The sequence below is a fragment of the Danio rerio genome, chromosome 21 (assembly GCF_049306965.1).
Source record: "Danio rerio strain Tuebingen ecotype United States chromosome 21, GRCz12tu, whole genome shotgun sequence".
NCBI classification, from domain to species: domain Eukaryota; kingdom Metazoa; phylum Chordata; class Actinopteri; order Cypriniformes; family Danionidae; genus Danio; species Danio rerio.
Window position 1 is genome coordinate 12,815,001 of NC_133196.1, and position 22,500 is coordinate 12,837,500.

General features: G+C 34.2%; 1 protein-coding gene and 1 long non-coding RNA gene across 5 annotated transcripts in view; one reads left to right on the plus strand and one right to left on the minus strand.

Moving 5' to 3' along the window:
* Nucleotides 1–22,500, plus strand: part of gtf3c5 (general transcription factor IIIC, polypeptide 5) — a 678,526-nt gene that overhangs the window by 78,439 nt on the left and 577,587 nt on the right. The gene's annotated exons all lie outside the window — the stretch shown is intronic.
* The window catches only part of LOC103909427 (uncharacterized), a 42,347-nt gene that overhangs the window by 13,185 nt on the left and 6,662 nt on the right, over nt 1–22,500 (minus strand). For 2 of the 4 annotated variants that reach the window (XR_012397182.1, XR_012397183.1), the window contains exons 2-4: nt 12,388–12,476; nt 8,353–8,386; nt 452–677 (exon numbers count right to left, since the gene is read on the minus strand). This is a non-coding gene — a long non-coding RNA (uncharacterized lncRNA). The remainder of the gene's footprint in view (nt 1–451; nt 678–8,352; nt 8,387–12,387; nt 12,477–22,500) is intronic. The other 2 variants (XR_012397184.1, XR_659320.3) reach the window with 2 other exon arrangements.

A 22,500-nucleotide genomic window follows, 5' to 3' on the forward strand; every position in this document is an offset into this window, starting at 1 on the left:
ACTTGCCGAATTAACCTAGTTAAGCCTTTAAATTGCACTTTAAGCTGCATCTTACAAAATAGCTAGTAAAATATCATGTCAATATGGAAAAAACAACAGCAAAAAACAGTTACTAGAAATGAGTTATTAAAATTATTAAAAATTTACAGAAGGGTTAATAATTTCCCCCTCAATTTTATATATAATATTATATTATATTATATTATATTATATTATATTATATTATATTATATTATATTATATTATATTATATTATATTATATTATTTTATATTATATTATATTGATAAATGTGTCCACCAAAGAGCTGCCAAGTAGGTCGTGTGATCACTGGACATGTTGCTATCAATTACAGTCAATGATGGTGATCTTCTCTAAAGACCCGCTGCGGCACTGCAGCTCCACTGTCTGCCTCATTATAACAGTAAGTGGCATGAATGAATACGTCTCACCGTGCTGACAGGACGAACGTCTGACATGCACCATATGTTCCCTCTCGTCCGGTTAATGCCCTCCTGATCATCATCTACTGAGACGGCACTGGGAGATGCCCTAAACATATGCTGGTATGCAGATGTTTGGCCGTGGTTAATTAAGCCATGCGATAAGAGCTCAGTGTCTTGTGTGTTTAGCGTGCGAGCGTACAGACTGTTCTGCCGCTGAGTTTTTCTCTGCTGCCTGGTGCAAAAACAAAAGGGAGGAAAATTATGACAGACCTTGTGACAGCCTGAAGGCGCTCTGAGCCACGGTTGTGTAATCAGACTTTTAGACGTGTATTTGGGTTTGTGTTGGGGCAAATTAAGTCATGTCTATCCCTTTATTTAGTTACTGTCAATGGCATGTAATAATATACAGCTGAAGTCACCATCATTAGGTGTTCTTTTTTTTTTTTTATTTCCCATATGATGTTTAACAAAGCAAAAAAATTTTCACAGTATATCTGATAATATTTTTTCTTCTGGAGAAAGTCTTATTTGTTTTATTTGGGCTAGATTAAACACATTTTTTTGTTTGTTTTTTAAATGTCATTTTAAGGTCAATATTTATTAGCCTCTTTAAGCTAATTTTTTCCTGATAGTCTACAGAAAAAAAACAGAACAATGACTTGCCTAATTACCCTAACCTGTCTAGTTAACCTAATTAACCCAGTTAAGCTTTTAACTGTCACTTTAAGCTGTATAGAAGTGTAATGACAAATATCTAGTCAAATATTATTTACTGTCATCATGGCAAAGATAAAAAAATTGTATTTACATTAAATAGAAATTGGGGGAAAATATATACTGTACAATGGGGCTAATAATTCAGGAGGGCTAATAAATCTGACTTAAAATCTGACTTATAAACACTTATAATACAAAATTTTAAGTGATTAACTGATATAACTATATATCAATTAACTGTGTTTTTTTATTCTGAAATGGTTGGATATTATTTATATATTATTGTAATTTTTCTGAAAGATCATGTTACTAGGGTTCAGTATTTAAAATATGTTCAGTATTTTATAAAGACAATCAGATATGTTATCTCGCAATAGTATTGCACAATGTTACAGTTTTATTGTATTTTTTATCAAATACTTTTATGAATTTACTTATTATCCTTGTGGAATTTTTGAGAAAACAAACAATGTTTATAGATGTTGCTATTTTAGTAGCATTGAATAACTATTACATTTTTGTTTATTTTTATTTCATTTCATTTAGTTTAGTTACAGTTTTGGACATTTTAGTAGTAGTTTGAGTTTTTGAGTTTTTTAATTTTGGCAGTATACAGTGGCGGAGTAGGTAGTGATGTAAAACATATGCTGGATAGGTTAGTGGTTCATTCCGCTTAGGCAACCCCTAATTAATCAAGGGACTAAGCCGAAAAGAAAATGAAAGAATGAATGTTTAGTTTTTTTATTATTATTTAATAATTTATTTAAGATTTTTTATTTGAAACTATTTAAAATTGAAGTAAAACTAAATAAAAATGACAAACGTTTACTTATTTTTGTTTCTGTATATAAAATAAAAAATATATAATAAGATATGTACTCTAGATGTATATAAGATATATAATCTTTTTAAATGTGTAAAATAATTTAATATTTATTACAAGAAAGAAAATAAGAAAACTAAGAAAAGTTGTACACACAAACTACTACAGACAAAACAAAAGTAAAACAATTTTGTTACATAGGTTTTTAAATTATACATGATTTGTATCATATAATGTGTACAAATATAAATAAGCATTTTCTTAAATATATGCATGCGTGCATTTATATATACAGTACATAATAAATGTACACGTTACACACACTAAATTACACACACTTATGTCAAATCCGTGTGTGTGTGTGTGTGTGTGTATATATATATATATATATATATATATATATATATATATATATATATATATGATATTACTTAAATATATAACTGCAGTTCTGTCTGATTCTCGAATCTGATTGGCTGATAGCCGTGATATATTTAAGTAATATCAGCACCTGTAAAGCCTCTTTGCCCTTTGTGTATTACTCCGCCCACATACAACCAGCAAAAAGCAGACACTACAGATCTAAAGTTTAAAAGATGCTTGCTCAGCTGTTTAACTGTCAGCTTATGATTTGAATCCAAGGCAGAAAAAAATAGTTCCTCATACAAAAGGGTTTTTGAGACTCTCCATGTTTGATTTTGTTTTTATATACACAATTATGCCGTCAAACTGTTGTATAAACCAATATCACACTGCCTGCGGCCTCGTGCCAACACACGCCTCCCACCAGTGCCGATATACAGCCATGTCGCACTGCTACTCGTGTGATATTGGTCATATATATATATATATATATATATATATATATATATATATATATATATATATATATATATATATATATATATATATATATATATATATATATATATATATATATATATATATATATATATATTATTATTATTATTATTATTATTACTAAAAAAAGGTGTATAGATGTTATGCTTATGCTATCCCTGCTGAAAAGTCCAGCTTAAACAAGTCTAGGCTGGTTGGCTGGTTTTAGCTGGTCAACCAGGCTGGTTTTAGAGGGGTTTCGGCCATTTCCAGGCTGGTTTCCAGCCATTTCCAGCCTGGTCTTAGCTGGTCAGGCTGGGAGATGACCAGCTAAAACCAGCTTGACCAGCCTAGACAGGCTGGGAGCCCAGCCAAAACCAGCTATGTCCAGTTTAAACCAGGCTGGTCAAGCTGGTTTTAGCTGGATGGGTCATTTTTCAGCCTGACCAGCTAAGACCAGACTGGAAATGGCTGGAAACCAGCCTGGAAATGGCCAAAACCCCTCTAAAACCAGCCTGGTTGACCAGCTAAAACCAGCCAACCAGCCTAGGCTGGTTTAAGCTGGATTTTTCAGCAGGGAGTGAAAACAAACTGTCATTTTACTCGTATTTATATTTATAATAGACATCATAAGATCTTTTCATGGTCAGGCTAGTGCAGGATGATGAATATGAAGTTATGTTCTCGATTTCTAAATATAAATGTGAATAAAATCAGTTTGTTTTCTCTTTACAGTGGAGAAGGCTCTGACAGCTGCATTACTTATACTGATACAGCATTCAGGCCAGACAAATGCAAAATAGACATGATATTTGTTTCTGGAGAACTGATTATGCACATATTTTCATAATCACATTAGCCACAGATGCAATATTCATAGGATAGTTTTCCACATTATTTGTTTCTTTATAAACCACATGAGGACTTCTCAGGTGAATGAGCAGTTTTTAACTTCAGGCAGTGACGTTGCTTTGAATCGCATGCACTTTGGAAGTGGGACAAGTTTTTAGAGCACCTCTGACGTGCTGCTGCTGACCTTGAGTCTGCTGATCGAGCAATACAGAAACTAACAGAATATCTGCATTAAAGGGCTAGTTCACCCCAAAATGAAGATTTCCTCACACTCTAGTGCTTCTAAACCTTCATTTCTTACACAAAACAAAACACAAACACAAAACAAGTTATTCTGGAGAATGTTGTAAAAAAGCAGCTATTGAAATACATAGTAAAAACATATTTCATTCAATATAATTGAAGTCAATGGCTGCTGGTTTCCAACATTTTTCAGAACATCTTCTTTTGTCTTCAACTGAACAAAGAAACTCAAACAGGTTTGGAAAAAGTGGAGAATGAATAAATGATGACAGAATTCTCTTCTGGAGGTGAACCTTCCCAGCAGACACACAACATCATAAGACATTAATATTAGGTTAGGTCGCCAGTGTCTAAGGACAATGTTATTTTGATGTCCAAAAAGGACGTGAAATGACGTTGATATTTGGTTTATTTTAGGTTGTGCTGGAAAGCAACCAAAATCCAATGTTGAGCCAACATCCTAAACCAACATCATATTGACGTCAAAGACTGACATTTATTTGTCAGGTATGGCAACCAAAATCCAATGTCTGATAGACGTTATATTGGTAATGTCCAAACAACGTCAAGCTGTAACAACATTAGAAATTGATATTTTTCATTTCCAAAAAAAAGCAACAACCCAAGACGTTGGGGTACAGCATCAATCTGACATCATGCTGACTTCCTGTGCCTGCTGGGTTCAGTTTACACCTTCAGTCTGTAACTTTTTTATGTTAAAAATAAAATGTTTAGCAAATACTTAAGCAGCCAGTGTGTTCAAAACAATCTCTTTAATCTCTTTACTGATTCACAACAGTTCCTTTCGAGTAACGTTTTCTTCATTCTGTCATTAATTACTCACCATCACGTCATTCCAGTCCACTGAGACCTTTGTTCATCTTCACAACCAAAATAAAAATAATTTGGAAGAATTTCAGCTTTCTCGTCCTCCATGAAGCTTTCAATATCCAGAAAAATAACAGTCCATGTGTCTCCAGTGGCTCAAACTAATGTTATAAAGCTACATTAGTGTGTACGAAAGAAAAACTTCTATAAAGTCGTTATTTTATTTTTTGAGCACACACGAGTATTGGTGATTGAACTACTGAAAACTGTTTTGAGGATGATTTTAGTCTCCTTCTAAATGTATATCTTAATTTAAAGTAAAATAAATACATTTTCAGATATTTAAAAATATCTTATTCTGTGTTCTGCAGATGAATGATGGTGCGTTCACACCAGACACGCATAAAGCGCTAAGAGTGAGTGATTTACATGTTAAGTCAATTCAAAGACACGACAGACATCCTGTGGAACGATTAGCGCAAAATGAGGTGAAACAAATTAAGTGTCGAGGCGTTTGACGTGCATAACGTATGAATTGCTCAAGCTGAAAAATCTGAACTTTGTTGGACATTCAGTGCTAACCAATCAGAAGGCTTGCTACCTAGTAGAAGCCTTCTGAGAACCCATCCTGTAGCTCCTGTGCTGCCTCCACAATCATCAACATCTATCAACAAACTGTCACTTGACCTCCTGCCCAAGTGCGCACCGTCCTACATTCATCATTAAAGCGACAGGACTACACTCGTACATGCACCGTGCTGACCAGGCTGTGGATGAAAAATGTACAAAATTTGGTAAATAAAGTTCAATTTCTACCACAGACCAGTCATTTTGCTTTACAAGGCCTCAGTGTGTCATCAGGAGCCACAGCTATTGGATTGAACTCATTTGTACAGTTGAAGTCAGAATTATTAGCCTAGCTTTGATTTTTTTTTTTTTTTTAATATTTCCCAAATTATGTTTAACAGAGCAAGGAAATTTTCACAGTATGTCTGATAATATTCTGTCTTCTGGAGAAAGTCTTATTTGTTTTATTTCGGCTAGAATAAAAGCAGTTTTACATTTTTATGAACCATTTTAAGGACAAAATGATTAGCCTCTTTAAGCTATTTCTTTTTTTTTTGATAGTCTACAGAACAAACCATCATTATACAATAACTTACCTAAGTACCCTAACCTGCCTAGTTAACCCAATTAACCTAGTTAAGCCTTTAAATGTCACTTTAGGCTGTATGGAAGTGTCTTGAAAAATATCTAGTCAAATATTATTTACTGTCATCATGGCAAAGATAAAATAAATCAGTCATTAGAAATGAGTTATTAAAAATTTATGTTTAGAAATGTTTTGAAAAAAATCTTCTCTCCGTTAAACAAAAAACAGAGGGGCTAATAATTCTGACTTTAACTGTATGTGTTTACATATACTTTCGCATACTTCCATATTATATAGTAGTATGTGACTAAAAACAGTATGCGAGCTGAGGGGTGTGTCTGAATTCATAGTTCAGTATTCAAAAATCAGTATGCCAGAAGTATCCGAATGACCTACTACTGCCGGCCAGATACCGATAAACGCTATGCTATTCCATGATGCCACATGAGAGAATTTATGAATTGTAGTGAAGCGATACAACCGATGTGGGTAGGTCAGGTGATAATGACTAATGGTGGATGTTGGACGTCCAAATTCCATTTATACTATATAGAACATATTTTTCTAATGATCGTGTAGTAAATTCAAATTCAAAAGTACTACCTACTCGAGTAGTAGACGGTTTCAGGGGTTACCATTGACTGCTATTATATACAGTGCATCTGGAAAGTATTCATAGCGCTTCACTTTTTCCACATTTTTTTATGTTCCAGCCTTATTACAAAATGGTTTAAACTCATTTAATTCCTCAAAACTCTACACACCATACCCCATAATGAAAATGTGAAAAAAGTTTTTTTTTTTTAATTGTTGCAAATTTATAAAAATCAAAAACCTGAAAAATCCCATGTACAGAAGTATTCACAGCCTTTGCTTAATACTTAGTTGATGCACCTTTGGCAGCAATTACAGCCTCAAGTCTTTTTGAATATGATACCACAAGTTTGGCTTGTCTTTGGGAATTTTTAACCATTCCTCTTTGCTGTAGCTCTCAAGCTCTATCAGGTTGGATAAGAAGTAATGTTGTACAGCCATTTTCAGATCTCTCCAGAGATCTTCAATAGGATTTAGGTCTGGGCTCTGGCTGGGCCACTCAAGGACATTCACCGAGTTGTTGTGAAGCCACAACATTTATATTTTGGAAGTGTGCTTTGGGTCATTATCCTGCTGGAAGATGAGCCGTTGCCCCATTCTGAGGTCAAGAGCACTCTGAAGCAGGTTTTTATTCAAGATGTGTCTGTACACTGCTGCATTCATCTTTCCCTCTATCCTGACTAGTCTTCCAGTTACTGCTGCTGAAAAACATCCTTACAGCATGATGCTGCCACCACCATGCTTTACTGTAGGGATGGTGTTAGCCTGGTGTTTAGCGTCGCCTGTTTTTTTTTCCAAAAGTAGCGCCTGGCATTCACTCCAAAGAGTTCAATTTTAGTCTCATCAGACCAGACAATAATGTTTCTTATGGTCTGAGAGTCCTTCAGATGCCTTTTTCTTTTTTTGCAAATTCTAGTTGGGGAGTGACTACTTTACCATACAGGCCTGATTGGTGGATTGCTGCACAGATGGTCGTCCCTCTGTAAGGTTCTCTTCTCTACACAGAAGAATGCTGGAGCTCAGACAGAGTGACCATCGGGTTATTGATCACTTCCCTGACTAAGGCCCTTCTCCCCCGATCACTCAGCTTAAATGGCCGGCCAGCTCTAGGAAGAGTCCAAATATGGTTCCAAACATCTTCCACTTATGAATGATGGAGGCCACTGTGCTCATTGGAACTTTCAGACGAATTTTTTCCTGTAAACTTCCCCTGCCTTGTGCCTTGAGACAATCCTTTCTCGGAGGTCTACAGACAATTCCTTTGTCTTCATGCTTGGTTTGTGCTTTGACATGCACTATCAACCTGGGACCTTATATAGACAGGTGTATGCCTTTTGAAATCATGTCCAATCAACTGAATTTACCACAGGTGAACTCCAATTAAGCTGCTGAGACATCTCAAGAATGATCAGTGGAAACAGAATGTACCTGAGCTTAATTTAGAGCTCTGAATACTTATGGACATGTGATTTTAAGTTTTTTTTTTTTTTTTTTATAGATTTGCAACAATTTAAACAAATCTTTTTTCATATTGTCATTATGGGCTATTGTGTGTGGAATTTTGAGGGAAAAAAATGAATTTAATCCATTTTAGAATAAGGCTGTAACATTAAAAAAAATGTTGAAGAAGTGAAGTGCTATGAATACTTTCTGGATGCACTGTAAATCACCAATCACCACAGATTCAGCTAAATAACTTCTATAATGTTCTGCTGAAGAACAAAAGGCATGTACATCTTTGATAGGTGAGTAAATTAACAGTACATTTAAATTTTTGGGTGAACTATCCCTTTAATAACAGAATTGTCATTTTTAGGTGAACTAACGCTTCAAGATCACCTTCATCAGTCTTCTCACCTTCATGCGCTGACAGATGGTCCTCATGGGGATCCTGAAAGAACCACAAAATGACTCCGTTACCTCAATATAACCTTCATGATAAAGCAAAAAAGAAAAAGACTTTCTTCAGAAATAATAGAGCTTCTGAACACTTTAAAAGAGAGGAGGTGAATAAAGGCAGTGGTGGTTTCAACATATTTCATCTTCTTTTTATCAAACATTTTAATGAACAGATTCCACAGGGAATTCCGAGCACAGAGCCAAAACCGATGCTCACAGATGGAGCGATCAGCATGACAAATAGAGGAACGAGCCAGGAATCTGATAGCTCGAGACCGCCATGTGTGGACAGTATGTCCAGCCTGAGCTCCAAATCCATCGATTGGCCAATTTGCAATAAATCGTACAGCTCGGCGGGTGTGGGATTCCTGAACTGTGTCTATAAAGGCTGCCAGCTCGGTTTTGATCAGCATGCCGGAGCATCCCGTTGACTCCAATACCACCCATATCGTCAGAAAAGCCCTTTTGTACACTGGAAGACTTATACATGTATAATTTTCATTTGAGACGGTACACTTGTTTTTGGACTTGCTCGCAGGCTTGTGCAAAGTGACGAATGAGATTTAGCAATGCTAGATAATGTGATTTAACAATGCTGTGCTTTTGTCTTGTTTTTCTTGGCTGTTCTCTCTGTTAGTCCTGTTGTTTGCTCTTGCGAACTTGCCGCAGGCCGAGAACTCCTATGGTGAACTAATTTATTAAACCTGACAACAGATGCCATTAAAATTTGTTTGAAAGTATTGTGAGCGGTGCAAAAGCCACTGCCAAAATGCCAGAGTGTTGCTAAAAGGTTGCCAAGGTGTTCTGGTACTAGATATGAGTTTCTCATTTAATTAATGTCTCAGTTAATTAAATAATAATAATAAGCATGGTATGATATAAAATAAGCACAAATATAATATAGTATAATATAATATAATGTAATATAATATAATATAATATAATATAATATAATATAATATAATATAATATAATATAATATAATATAATATAATATAATATAAAATAATTTATAATATAATATAATATAATATAATATAATATAATATAAAATAATTTATAATATAATATAATATAATATAATATAATATAATATAATATAATATAATATAATATAATATAATATAATATAATATAATATAATATAATAAGCAGGAAACACAGTGGCTCAGTGGTTAGCACTGTTGCCTCACAGCAAGAAGGTTGCTGGTTCAAGTCCCTGGCTGGGTCAGTTGGCATTTCTGAGTTTGCATGTTTTGCCCATGTTCGTGTGGGTTTCCTCCAGGTGCTCTGGTTTCCCTCACAATTCCAAAGACATGCGCAATAGGTGAACTGAAAAAACTAAATTGGCTGTAGTGTATGAGTGTGAATCAGTGTGTATGGGTGCTGGGATAGGGTGGTGAAATATATGGAATAGTTGGCGGTTCATTCCACTGTGGCAACCCCTGATTAATAAGGGGCTAAGCTGAAGGAAAATAAATGAAGCATAATATAATAAGCATTTGTTTTGATATGTAGGGCTTACACCATGTAGGGTGTTTATGTCTCAGATGTATCAAATTCAGTTAATTTAATTATATTTTTAAGCATAACATAATAATAAATGATGCATAATATAATTTAAATGAAATAAAAATGTAAATATAATATAACTATAATTATCATATCCGTTAATTGGGATGAAAATGTATTTTAGTGTATAGTGTAATGAAATATATTATGATGACTACATAATATTTCAAATAAAGCATGTGTTGACAAATATCAGCAATTATTTATTATATACAGCTAAAGTCAGAATTATTAAACCCCCTTTGATTTTTTTATATCATTTTCTAAATATTTCCCAAATTATGTCAAACAGGGCAGGAAAATTTTCACAGAATGTCTGATAATATTTTGTCTCCTGGAGAAAGTCCTGTTTGTTTTATTTCGGCTAGAATAAAAGCAGTTTTTAAGTTTTAAGTTTTTAAGTTTAAGTTAAGCTATAATTTTTCAGAACAAACCACTGTTGTACAATAACTTGCCTAATTACCCTAACCTGCCTAATTAACCTAATTAACCCAGTTAAGCCTTTAAATGTCACTTTAAGCTGTATAGAAGTGTCTTGATAAATATCTAGTCAAATATTATTTACTGTCATCATGGCAAAGACAAAATAAATCAGTTATTAGAGGTGAGTTATTAAAACTATTATGTTTAGAAATGTGTTGAAAAAAATCTTCTCTCCATTAAACAGAAATTGAGGGACAAAAACAAGTGTGGCTAATAATTCAGGGGGCTAATTATTCTGACTACAACTATTTATAGAGAGACACACGCATTGTTATATATTATTATATAAATTATTAATAAATGTTTTATTTTAATACAATACGCCACTGTTCACTGTCCCTATATTCTTCAGAAATCATTAATAAAATATTTTTATATATACAATAGTAATACACAACATAGGGATAAAATGTAATTTATGCATATGTAGTGTATTATAATATCATGATTACATCATATATTATATTCAAATGAAACATGTCTTGATAAATAGAAACAATATTTGATATATCTCTATTTGTGAGGAAAATGTATTTTAGTGTATAGTGTAATGAAATAGAATATGCACTTGTACACATATCAATGCACTTTCTACATTCGCATTTGTACACAGCACCTTATAACCTGTATATTTATAACAAATCTGTACATACAATTCAACATCTATATTTCCTTACTAACTGCATCTCTGTTTAATGTTTATCGTCTTTTTTTCATATTTATTTTGTCTTGTCACTTTATATACACTGGAAGCTTCTGTAGCCAAAACAAATTCCTTGTTTGTGTGAAGCACACTTGGCAATAAAACTGATTCTGATTTAAATTTAAAGCAAAAGGCTGCATATTTATATTTTAATATAATGTATATATTATTAATAATTGTTTATTTTTATTTTGACTTCTCAAATTCGAATACAATACGGCACTGTTTACTGTCCCATTGTTCTCCAGGAATCAGTAAAATATTTTTATATATACATTTATAATAACTGTAATACAATATTTATAATACAATAAATGAATTTATAATATAATAAATGTAATACAATGTTTATAATACAATAAATGAATTTATAATATAATAAATGTAATACAATGTTTATAATACAATAAATGAATTTATAATATAATAAATGTAATACAATATTTATAATACAATAAATGAATTTATAATATAATAAATGTAATACAATATTTATAATACAATAAATGAATTTATAATATAATAAATGTAATACAATGTTTATAATACAATAAATGAATTTATAATATAATAAATGTAATATAATATTTATAAAACAATATTTAGGGTAAGATAAAAATAATGAAACAATCACACATTACTTTGAAACGCTAAAAAATGTTCCCTGCTTCCCTGTCATAAATAATTAATCCATGCCAGCACACAGAACACGGTTTAAAAATAATAGTAAGTCTTTCACAAAAGGAGCATCTTCTAGCTCCTCACAGATCTCTTTTGATATGGATTAAAATAGAGCATCTATATATTGTGCCTGGGCTTGAGAACAGACAGTTCTCTTCCTCCTTTTAAACAGCATATTTTTGGGTGCAACATTTGGCTGGACGAAAGTTCTCCAGTTGGTCTGCGTCCTAGTTTTCTGAAGATGAGATTGGACATCATTTATAACCACAGCAAGCCTCTGAGGCTGGTGCAATGCTACGCTACAGTACGTCTGTGCGCAGACTTCAAATTTGATTATTTTATTCAATCTTTCCTGAAAGACTACAGGTTAGGTGGAGGCGATGGCTTGAACAAGTCATTATAATCGTGTTTTCCATCTTCTCACACTCTATATTTCTGTAGGAGACACATTTAGGATGCACATACAGTTCGCAGTGCTGGACCAGTTCGCTATTTCTGGTGGTAAGAGAAGGACAGAGATGGAGGGATAAGCCATGAATTATAGATCGACATACCACATACATGAGAAACACATCATGTCTGTGCGGGCATCTAGGACAGTCCTGAACAGCAGAGAAATGTTTCTTCTTAACCCATTACCGGCCTGAAAACACACACACACAGCAAATGATAAATAATTCTGAATTTCTTGAGCAATGTTGAAATGAAAAAGCAATCCTAGCATTATTATGTGAGGTGTTACGAAAACAATACTTGTATATTTTATAATATACATGTATATTAAAATTATCAATATTATTTAAATATATTATTATGTAACTTTATTAGGTACACCTGTCCAACTGCTCGTTAATGCAAATTTCTCATCAGCCAATTACATGGCAGCAACTTTTTAGTTGCGTTTAGGCATGTAGACATGGTCAAGACGATCTGCTGCAGTTCAAACTGAGCATCAGAATTGGGAAAAAAGCTGATTTAAGTGACTTTGAACGTGCCATGGTTGTTGGTGCCTGACGGGCTTGTCTGAGTATTTCAGAAACTGCTGATCTACTGGGATTTTCATGCACAACCATCTCTAGGGTTTACAAGAAAAGGTCCAGAAAAGAGAAAATATCCAGTGAGCGACAGCTCTGTGTGCGCAAATGCCTTGTTGATGCCAGAGGTCAGAAGAGAATGTCCAGACTGGTTCCAGCTGATAGAAAGGCAACGGTAAGGCCCAATCCCAATTCTATTCTGTACCCCTTCCCCTTTCCTCTTGGCCCTTGAAACCGAGGGTTACGGGGAAGGGCTTCAAAATTTACCAGCACACGTCATCATATGTCATCGCGATCTCTTCATAGGAGATCAGACGATCGCGACTTGCTATAGTTATTCCAGTTATGTTATTTATTGGTATTTATCTTCAACACAATCTCACGGCAATTCGTAACTTTTATTTTTAGTGGCTAATTCGTATGAATTCGTACGATCTACTTCGTACAATTTAGTACGACTTGCTCATCCCCCAATGACGGTTGGGTTTAGGGGTGGGGTTAGGTGCCACATCTCCTTTTTAAAATCGTACAATTTCGTATGACTGAACTCGTACGAATTTGTACGAATTAGCCACTAACCCGGCAAAACGTAAAATACTTACGTTTTCTCGTGAGATCAGGCTGTTATCTTCAGGAAGGTATTTATCATCATCATTAAAGGCATATATTATGTTATCGTATATAATATGTTATTGATCTAACGTGACAATAAGATCATCATACAGTGCATTTAATACAGTGGCCATATTTATCTATATAAACACACCAAATACAACATTAACATTATAGCAGACAGCGTAAAAAGCTCATTCCCAGCCACTGGACTTTTCTGACAGGGGATTCGAGTGTCAGAATGTTATGGAGCTGCTGTACAGGATTTATGATTGTAAATTATACATTGCGATGTTTAGCGGTTATGAATATATTAAAAATGTGTTTGTTTGTTGTAAAAACTTGTAGTAATGACAAAAAAATGCAAATTTTTGGATCTCCTTATTTCCGGGTGTAACTATCTGTCGTTTTGGCTGGTGTATTCTGGTAAATTTTCTTACCCCTTAGTTTTGAGTGTGGTCCTGAAAAATCTTCATTCTAAAGGGTATTTACCATTTCCCCTTAGTCCTACGACTTCAAGCTAAAGAGAATTGGGACACCCCTACCCCTCGACGTGAACGCACAAAATGAGGAGTAGGGGGAAGGGGAAGGGCTATGGTGTAGAATTAGGATTAAGATTGGGCCTAACTCAAACAACCACTCATTACAACCGAGGTATGCAGAAAAGCATCTCTGAATGTCCAACACATCCAACCTTGAGGCAGATTTGTATTTATTTATTTATTTTAATAAAACTTTTGGATCATTTATTTTAATCTTAATAGAGAAAATAGCCTTTTTATTAATTAACTTTAATTAAGGTTATTACTATATTGTTTAAATTATTCATTTATGAAGTTTTAATCCATTTTGTTTATGTATTTTACTATTGTGCATTTCTATTTCTGCATTTAATTAACTATTCATTCAATATAATTACTTCATATTTATTTATTTCATTTATTAAATGTATAATTTGTTTGATTTATTAACTTCAATTATTTAATTTATTATTTAATGTATTCATTTATTTAATTCAATTCAATCTAATTCAGTGCCTTTCTATTTTTAATGCATTTATTTTACTTCATTCATTCATATTTCATTCATATTAGTATATATTTTATTAAATAAACTAATATAACTTAATAACTATTTAATTATTTTTAGTTACTTTCTATATTAATGTGTTTATTTAATTAATTTATCTGTTTAATGTATTAATTTATGTATTCATTTATTTAATTTAATTTCTTGCTTTTTCCAGTTTGAACCCCTTTGATTTTCTAAACACTCCTAAATACATCCTAAAAACATTAAAACTGATTCAATTCCCTTAAGACACCAAGTAATCAATATTTAAACACATTACATTTTCTGATGGAATGTTTTCAATTTGACAAAATCCCATCATCAAACCAGATCTGAAACATCAACCTATATATCTTTTCCTTTTATCTGTTTTAATTTTCTACACACACACACACACACAGGCACGCACACATTGGAGGTGTGTCAGCTCTTAATTATTCTTTAGTAAATGGACTACCTCTCTCTGTCTCTGTCTCTCTATGTGTGTGTATGTGTGTTATATAAGGGCTGCAGTGCAGACTGGCCCAGCTGTATTGATGTGCAGAGATGTGGGAGTCTGGGGGAGGGAGCTGAACACGACCGAGAACCATGTCGCTTGGTCAGCCTTTTGTGTGGCTCTCAGCAAGCCAGAGACATCCGAGTATTACAACACTTCAGACGCTCACAGCGAGGCGGCACGCGGCTAAACTCACACACTCTCATCCCATTTCAAAAACCCAAACAGCTGCCTATAAACCAATTCCTGAAATAAAAAAGCCTAGTTTAGCTATCTATCGATTGCTCTTTGCAATAAAAGATGTATAAAAGGCATAAAAGTAAATAAAGAGCACTGCTATTTAAAGATGCCCCCCCCACGAGGCGCATGATACATTATTTAAAGTCGACAGCATAACTAGATCAATTGTGACCTAATTTGCAAATCCCCTCCTCATGTCAGACTGTGACATTCACATGTAGAGGGATTATTTCCCACGGATAATGAAATATTAATGGGGTTTCGATTGCAGGTTCTCAAACACGCGGAAATTAAAACAAATGACAATGACAAAAAGCATGCAAGGCCAAATGTGTGTGCGCACGAACATCTGCATATTAGTAAGCCAACAGCATTGGTGTTTGAGACGTTCGAATGAATTTTGCATGATTTTAACCCCTTCATCAAACCATTGTTAAACAGATAATAAAGGTTAACAGAACATTTTGACAATTTTTTCTCACCTTCACTCAGATAAAATTTGTTTCCTTAGTACTAGATTTATGTGCAAAAAAAATTATCCTAAGGATTTTCACCCCTTAAAATAAAACATAATATTTGTATGTATTCTGCCACTGCGTTTTGGAAGATGTTTCCCCCATATAGCAAAGGCTATAAGCAGATTTTTTAAAAGAACTTTTAGGGTCCTATTATACACCCGGCGCAAGATGTGTTTGGCGCGATTTGTTGCTATTTTTAGACCAGTGCAACAGTAATTTTCACGTTTCGCACCACGTTGCTTAAATAGCAAATCCATTTGCGCCACTTTGTGGACTCATGGCTGTTCCGGTCTAAAAAGGAGGTGTATTATGTGTTAAGGTGTATTATTGGAACGTTGCTATTTTAAGGAACTGCACAGTTGACCAACTAAAAGCTGGTATAAAGTCCAGCGCAGAGCACGTTAGTGATGCACGTTCAAACGCTTAACATACACAGGATGTGCAGCAATACACAAATATATTTATATATGGAAAAGAAAAAGTATTAAAATGTTACAAAAGTTATTATTTTCTATATAAATATAAAAACCACTGCCTCTATGCCTCATCTCGGGTGGCTTTTTTTAGTTTATTTATGACAATTTACATTTGTATAATGTTCTTATTAGTATTGTTTATTATATGCATATTTATTTTTGTTTTAATAAGTACAAGTTTAGATTTGTCCACCTGTCTGGTTTTGGAGACGTCTGCATCACCATATGGGGCATAAGAATAGGACATGTGTTTGGATATAATTCAGTTGTTTGACAACAATTCATTATTTTTCTGTTCATTTATTTGTTTTCTGGAAATTAGAACTGAATTTAGAAATAGTTTTGAAACAAATCTTTGTGCTAAACAAACTAAATTAAATATGTTGGCTAATGGATGTCTTCAGCGGAGTGAGTACAACATCGTTTCCTAATTCACGAAAGTAAAGGAGTAAAGTAAAGAGTAAAAGTAAAATATAGAGAAAGTCAGAAGGCTGATTGGAGGAGGCTAATTTTTTATTCTCACTCTGCAGATGATCTGTTCAACTGTTTTCTCAATAATGAAGCGTTCAGTTTTCAGTAAAAGCGTTCAGTAAAAGTGCCATGGCGCGATGCAACTGACTTTTAAAGGGAATGGGAGATGAGACTCTGATTGGTTTAATGCAGGTCATGCTCAAAACACACCCATAACTCATTAACCCTTGTTAGACTATGCGCCGGGGCTTAGACCGTATTTTTCTGGCCTTAAAATAGCAAAAGTGGATTCGGACATGCCTTTAAATCCCTTAGCCCTTAGACTGTGTTGGAAAGGCCATTGATCAGAAACAATATTAATTTTGATACATTAATATTTCTACATAAAAAAAGTTTCTTAGTACATACATACAAAATTATCTCTTGACATCAATGCCCACATAATTATAAGAACTTCATTTTAATTTGTTTGGCCTGCAGTCCTCAAAAGCTGAAAACAGTAAAAATGTACAGTGTGGCAAAATTTAACAAGTGTAAATTGTCGTGTTTAATTAAAACCTTAGAAATGTGAAGCCTTCCAACAAAATAGAAGCCTTAAGATAAAGAGTAGACTCTTTTTTGTTTGCTTAAATGTAACTGAGATGCATTCTTGCATTTTATTGGGTTTCAATGAGGCCATTTTTGTACTGCACTCAAAAAATTATGTTTGCTTTTTGTTCAAACTACTTACATACAACCTACATTGGTGCATACAACCTACATTGTTCAAACTACTTGTTTTTTAGGACAACCTAATTGTTTTTTATTTTAATCCACTTAAATTTGTAAAAAATTAATAAGTTAACCTAATCCCTTCATGTTGTTCCAACACAAAACACTTGTGTGAACCCAGCATTTTTTACACTGTGAGGTTCCTAAGGGTAAATATGTATTGTACATAGTATAAAACAGATTTGTGGCTACAAAGCCAGTCATGAGTGTACATTTTCTGTCAAATAAGTGCCAACAAGTGTCATGTCAACATTACATGAGAGCCAAATAAATAAGCTTTCCATTGATCACTGTAAAAAATGCTGGGTTCCACACAACTGATTTGTTTAAGGACAACGTAAAGGAATTAAGTTGGCTTATTAATTTTTACCAATTTAAGTGGATTGAACATAAAACAATTAAGTTATCAAGAAACCCAAGGACTTTGTTGTTTCCACACATTTTAAAAAAGTAGTTTGAACAAACAGCAAACATATATTTTGAGTGGTATAAATGGTTAGAATAGGAGAATATTTGGCAGAAATACATTCATTCATTCACTTTCCTTTGGCTTAGTCACTTTATTCTTCAGGGGTCAACACAGCGGAATGAACCGTCAACTCATCAAGCATATCTTTTACACAGCGGATGCCCTTTCAGCTGTAACCCAGTACTGGGAAACAACCATGCACACTCATTCCCACACATACACTACGGCCAATTTAGTTCATTCAATTCACATATAGCGCATGTCTCTGGACTGTGGGGGGAACCGGAGCACCTGGAGGAAACCCACACGAACACGGGGAGAACATACAAACCAGCCGGGACTCAAACCAGCAACCGTTTTGCTGTGAGGCGACAGTGCTAACCACTGAGCCACTATGTCACCCGGCAGAAATTTGAAAACCTGGAATCTGAGGAACCAAAAAATACTGGGAAAATCAGCTTTAAAGTTAAATATGTAAAGCTTAGCAATGCACATAACCAAGAACACTAATATATACACACACACACACACACACATACACACACATATATATATATATATATATATATATATATATATATATATATATATATATATATATATATATATATATATATATATATATATATATAATTATTATTATTATTATTATTATTATTACTATATATATTTCTGGTGGCAAATTTATTAAATATATTCATGAAAGATGATTTTTACTTAAAATTCTAATGATTTTTTGGCATAAGAGAAAATATCTAGAATATTGAACTTGTAAAATGTATGAATGGCTAATGCTAATAACATACCTGTGCAGCAAAAGGCTGGTTTTAATGTTCAAGGTCTCATTTACTAAAGGAATTGAAGGTGAAATATTACAATTTTTATAAAAAAAATATACATTTTTTTGCACAAATATATGTTGTTTGCATTAACACAGCCCAATTGAATCACAAATATAACATTTAAAAAGACAAAAATGTCCATAAGGATGCACAAGGGTTACATCATGATACTGTCAATTTGTCTCATTAACACTCTGCGTTGCCAGTGCGCACAAAATGCCTGCATGTGAATACTTTGAAACTTCACACTTCAGGAGATAGGCTTGTTTCCCTGGTAACCGTTTTTTCCCCTTTTGTCCTTATGTGCCTACCAGTGCATAATGCTGCTCAGCACATGCACCTGCATTCAGAGCATGAGATGCTTTCTTCCTGCAAGCGAGCAGCGTTGGTTTTCAAAGCACTGATCTAGTTTTGAGCTCCAAGACATGCATCTCGGAGAAAATGCACAAATTAGGAGTTTTGCACAGATGCCATTTGAACACAGAGACTGCACTTACAGGCACGGATGCTCATGCAAGCGGGAAGAAGTCTCTCAGCCAAGCCACTTTATGTAATTACTTTTAAAATCTGGGTTTGAAACAAGGGACAAGTGATTGCATGATTGAAAATGTTGAAATATGAATGGAGGGCTTGCATAATTAATCATCGGTCCTCAAAATACAACTCGGAGCATTTGTGGTAACATTTAACTGCCTTGTGTTAGTCTTTATGGGTGGAAGGTAATGGTAAAAGAGGGTTAGATGAACATAAAGGTTCCAAATAGAGTAAAAACATATACAGTGATAAGAATTAATGAGTACACCCATTACAGATCTCTCTTTTAAATCAATATTTTCTATTGAATACCATACAACAAGATATTTGTGTATATGCATTAGATGTGTCAGTACCAAAAGCCAACAATGGAACTAATTTAACAAAATAACTTTAATGAATCAATACATTAGGAAAGTAATGTATAAAATTTAATAGCACAAAAGAAAAAAAACAGAACAGAACAGAAGTATGAAAAAATAGTTGAGTTAGTTTAATTTTTTTTTTTTTTTTACATTTAATCTGAATTAAAATGTATTATTTTTATATTCTTAACTGTTGTAATAAAATTGTAACTGTCTAATAAAACTGTTTTGTAAAAATGCACCCAAACATATAGCCTATATTCACTAAAGAAAGGATGAAACAATATTCATTTATAATGGAGGCGTACTCATTTATGCTGCGTACTGTACAAAAGTAAAATGTACACTCATTGGCCACTTTATTAGGTACACCTGTCCAACTGCTTGTTAACGCAAATTTCTAATCAGCCAATCCCATGAAAGCAACTCAATGCATAAAGGCATTTAGACATGGTCAAGATGATCTGCTGCTTATCAAACTGACCATCAGAATGCGGAAGAAAAGTAATTTACAGTAAGTGACTTTGAACATGGCATGGTTGTTGGTGCCATATGGGCTGGTCTGAGTATTTCAGAAACTGCTGATCTACTGGGATTTTCACACACAACCATCTCTAGGGTTTACAGAGAGTGGTCCGAAAAGGAGAAAATGTTTAGTGAGCGGCAGTTCTGTTTGCACAAATTCCTCAGAGGAGAATGGTAAGACTGGTTCGAGCTGATAGAAAGGCAACAGTAACTCACATAACCACTCGTCGCAACCGAGGTATGCAGAAGAGCATCTCTGAATGCACAACATGTCAAACCTTGAGGCAGATGTGTTACAGCAGCAGAAGACCACACCAGGTGTCACTCCTGTCAGCTTAGAACAGGAAACTGAGGCTACAATTTATACAGGCTCACCAAAATTGGACTATAGAAGATTAGAAAAACGCTGCCTGCTCTGATGAGTCTCGATTTCTGCTGCAACATCCGGATGGTAGGTTCAGAATTTGGTGTCAACAACATCAAAGCATGGATCCATCTTGCCTTGTATCAATGGTTCAGGCTGGTGGTGCTGGTGTAACTGTGTGGGGGATGTTTTCTTGACATACTTTGGGCCCATTAGTATCAACTGAGCATTGTGTCAATGCCACAGTCTACCTAAGTATTGTTGCTGACCATGTCTTTCCCTTTTTGACCACAGATATGTGTGATATAGCGTTCATACAACAGTTTGACGGCATAATTGTGTATATAAAAACAAAAAATCAAACATGGAGAGTCTCAAAAAGTTGTGTGAGGAACTACTTTCTTCCGCCTTGGATTCAAATCATAAGCTGACAGTTAAACAACTGAGCAAGCATATTTTAAACTTTAGATCTTTAGTGTCTGCTTTTTGCAGGTTGTATTTGGGCGGAGTAATACACATACAAAAAATAATAATAAAAATATTTTATTTTTGGTCACAACTGAAACAAATTGTTCATTTGCACCCAATAGCAAGTTGAGAACAATAAAATAACATGGATACTTCAATAATACATACATTACTTGACAAAAGTCTTGTCGCCTATTCAAGTTTTAGGAACAACAAATAATAACTTGTCTTCTAGTTGATCATTTGGTAACAGAAGTGGCTTATTTGAAAGAACCAGGTCTCTAGATTACGCTTATTTAACCAAATAAATATGATCATGCCTTGATTTTTCATTATTTAATTAAAACAGCAAAGTCTCACTGTGCTTAGACAAAAGTCTTGTCATTTAACAGAAATAATGTACAGTATAGAATATAAAGTCATGGTGCAGTGGAAAAATAATTAATATTGTGTATGACTCCCATGAGCTTGGAGGACTGCATCCATACATCTCTGCAAAGACTCAAATCACTTATTAATAAAGTCATCTGGAACGGCAAAGAAAGCGTTCTTGCAGGACTCCCAGAGTTCATCAAGATTCTTTGGATTCATCTTCAATGCCTCCTCCTTCATTTTACCCCTGACACGCTCAATAATGTTCATGTCTGGTGACTGGGCTGGCCAATCCTGGAACCCCTTTACTTTCTTTGCTTTCAGGAACTTTGATGAGGAGACTGAATTATGAGAAGGAGCACTATCCTGCTGAAGAATTTGCCCTCACCTGTGGTTTGTAACGTAATGGGCAGCACAAATGTCTTGATACCTCACGCTGTTAATGTTGCCATCCACTCTGCAGATCTCTTGCATGCCCCCATACTGAATTCAACCTCAAACCATCATTTTTCCTTTACCAAACATGACAGATATCTGACAGAATCTTGTGGCCATGTGGGTTCCAATAGGTCTTCTGCAGTATTTGTGATGATTGGAATGCAGCTCAACAGACGATTCATCTGAAAAATACCTTCTGCCACTTTTCCAAATGGTCTACTAGCAGTCAAGGTACTATTTGTTGCTCTTTCAACCAGGATCGACAACAAGACTTTTGTCAGGTAGTGTAAACAGATTTAGGCTAATTGGTGTTTAAAGTAACAATAGTTTGAAATCCCCAATTGTGAATAAACCAGTCAAAAATGGGCTCTGGTTTTTCACAAATCCGACATGTTTGAGACAGCAATAGGAGATGTCATTTTTTATAGTCCCTTTATGAGATTTTTCACACTTGACTTCATTTTTCAGAGAGGCAAACAACAACTCTGCTCATTAAAAGCATTCACGTGAAGTGAACACTTCCATGTACAGTAAGCAATGGTGTAAAATACAAATAAAACCCTTATTAGGCTTTTCAAACTCTCTCTCATATCTATATCTA